We start from the raw sequence: 3,276 nt of genomic DNA on the forward strand, positions 1-3,276 counted from the left end.
TTCTTTCTCCAGTTGACTTATTTCACTCACCATAATACCCTCTAGTTCCATCCATGTTGATATAAGTGGTAAGTATCCATCCCTTCTGATATAATTTTGATTATTTTGAAAACCATTAAGTGATTTCTAGTACCAGAAATAACTATTTAATCATAATCACTTTCCATTACTAATATATATATTTTTTATTGATTATCTATTTGATATAAATTTCCTCAATACTTAACCTGGCAGGGGAGATACCATGATCACAAAGGTGGTTTTCCCAGGGCGAGGTTTATCCATTGCACTCCGGATGTGCTGACCCCTGCAATTTCCCCAAATGTGAGAAACTCGACTGCATAATTTGTGGTAGTGGGGGACTGTGTTCGCGCTTTCCCCTGAAAAAATAAAAAGAAATTTCCTCAAGTATAATTATTAATATAACAATGGCCACTTGGAAAAATATTTGCTGAAAATAATTAATGATATCTTCCAAACCCACCAAAATCTGCCAGATGCTAGTGCTTTCACTTATGTCTCAGTTCCTACTAAATTATTCACGTTTAACAACATCCATTCATGATAAAAAAAAAACTCTCTGCAAAATAGGCCTAGAGGGATCATAACTCAATATAATAAAGGCCATAGGTGAGAAACCCACTGCCAACATCACTGAACTCAATGATGAACTCAAACACATTTAATTCAATCACTATCAAAATACCAATAGCATTTTTCACAGAACTAGAATAAATAATCCTAAAATTTGTATGAAACCACAAAAGACTTCAAATAGCCAAAGCAATCTTGAAAAAAAAATCTGAAGGTATTACAATTCCAGATTTCAAGTTATATTATAGAGTGGTAGTAATTAAAACAGTATGATGCTAGCATAAAAATAGACACATAGATCAATGGCATAAAATAGAAAACCCAGAAATAAACCAACAAATGCATGGTCAATTAATCTCCAACAAAGCAGGAAAGAGTATCAAATGGGAAAAAGACAGTCTCTTCAACAAATGGTGTTGGGAAAACTGGACAGTCACATGCAGAAGAATGAAACTGAATCATTTTCTTACACCATACACAAAAATAAACTCAAAATCAATGAAAGACCTAAATGTGAGGCCTGAAACCATAAAAATCCTAGAAGAGAGCACAAGCAGTGTAGTCTCTGACATTGGCTCTGGCAATATTTTTCCAAACATGTCGCCTGAGGCAAGGGAAATAAAAACAAAAATAAACTATTGGGATTACATCAAAATAAAAAGTTTCTGCACAGTGAAGGAAACAAAACTAAAAGGGAACCTATTGAATGGGAGAAGATATTTGTAAATGGCAGGTCCATTAAAGAATTAGTATCCAAAATATGTAAAGAACAGATACAACTCAATATCCAAAAAACAAATAACCCAACTAAAAAATGGGCAGAAGGCATGAACAGACATTTCTCCAAAGAAGACATCCAGGTGGCCAACTGACACATGAAAGATGCTCCACATCACTCATCATCAGAGAAATACAAATCAAAACCACAATGAGATGTTACCTCACACCTGTCAGAATGGCTAAAATGAACCACACAAGAAACAACAGGTGTTGGTGAGGATGTGGAGAAAAAAGATCCCTCCTGCACTGTTGGTGGGAATGCAAAATGGTGCAGCCAAGTGGAAAACAGTATGGAGTTTCCTCAAAAAGTTAAAAATAGGGCAGCCCCGGTGGCACAGCGGTTTAGAGCTGCCTGCAGCCCAGGGCGTGATCCTGGAGACCCTGGATCAAGTCCCGTGTTGGGCTCTCTGGGTGGAGCCTGCTTCTCCCTCTGCCTGTGTCTTGGCCTCTCATTCTCTCTCTCTGTGTCTCTATGAGTAAATAAATAAAATCTTTTTTTTAATAAATTAATTTTTTATTGGTGTTCAATTTACCAACATACAGAATAACACCCAGTGCTCATCTCGTCAAGTGCCCCCCTCAGTGCCCGTCACCCATTCACTCCCACCTCCCGCCCTCCTCCCCTTCCACCACCCCTAGTTTGTTTCCCAGAGTTAGGAGTCTTTATGTTCTGTCTCCCTTTCTGATATTTCCCACACATTTCATCTCCTTCCCTTATATTCCCTTTCACTATTATTTATATTCCCCAAATGAATGAGAACATACACTGTTTGTCCTTCTCCAACTGACTTACTTGACTCAGCGTAATACCCTCCAGTTCCAACCACGTTGAAGCAAATGGTGGGTATTTGTCGTTTCTAATGGCTGAGGAATATTCCATTGTATACATAAACCACATCTTCTTTATCCATTCATCTTTCGATGGACACCGAGGCTCCTTCCACAGTTTGGGTATTGTGGCCATTGCTGCTATAAACATCGGGGTGCAGGTGTCCCGGCGTTTCATTGCATCTGAATCTTTGGGGGTAAATCCCCAACAGTGCAATTGCTGGGTCATAGGGAAGGTCTATTTTTAACTCTTTGAGGAACCTCCACAGTTTTCCAGAGTGGCTGCACCAGTTCACATTCCCACCAACAGTGCAAGACGGTTCCCCTTTCTCCACATCCTCTCCAACATTTGTGGCTTTCTGCCTTGTTAATTTTCCCCATTCTCACTGGTGTAAGGTGGTATCTCATTGTGGTTTTGATTTGTATTTCGCTGATGGCAAGTGATGCAGAGCATTTTCTCATGTGCTTGTGGCCATGTCTATGTCTTCCTCTGTGAGATTTCTGTTCATGTCTTTTGCCCATTTCATGATTGGATTGTTTGTTTCTTTGGTGTTGAGTTTAATAAGTTCTTTATAGATCTTGGATACTAGCCCTTTATCTGATACGTCATTTGCAAATATCTTCTCCCATTCTGTAGGTTGTCTTTGAGTTTTGTTGACTGTATCCTTTGCTGTGCAAAAGCTTCTTATCTTGATGAAGTCCCAATAGTTCATTTTTGCTTTTGTTTCTTTTGCCTTCGTGGATGTATCTTGCAAGAAGTTACTGTGGCCAAGTTCAAAAAGGGTGTTGCCTGTGTTCTCCTCTAAGATTTTGATGGATTCTTGTCTCACATTTAGATCTTTCATCCATTTTGAGTTTATCTTTGTGTATGATGAAAGAGAGTGGTCTAGTTTCATTCTTCTGCATGTGGATGTCCAATTTTCCCAGCACCATTTATTGAAGAGACTTTCTTCTAATGAATAGTCTTTCCTCTTTTATCGAATATTAGTTGACCATAAAGTTCAGGGTCCACTTCTGGGTTCTCTATTCTGTTCCATTGATCTATGTGTCTGTTTTTGTGCCAGTACCACACTG

General features: G+C 38.7%; 1 non-coding gene across 1 annotated transcript; it reads left to right on the forward strand.

Annotated features, from left to right (window-relative positions):
• Window positions 1–218: 218 nt before the first annotated feature.
• On the forward strand, window positions 219–383 carry LOC112645668 (U1 spliceosomal RNA). Its single transcript, XR_003127180.1, has one exon. It is a non-coding gene; the product is annotated as a U1 spliceosomal RNA (small nuclear RNA).
• Window positions 384–3,276: the final 2,893 nt, after the last annotated feature.

Source organism: Canis lupus, chromosome 1 (genome assembly GCF_003254725.2).
Source record: "Canis lupus dingo isolate Sandy chromosome 1, ASM325472v2, whole genome shotgun sequence".
Lineage (NCBI taxonomy): Eukaryota > Metazoa > Chordata > Mammalia > Carnivora > Canidae > Canis > Canis lupus.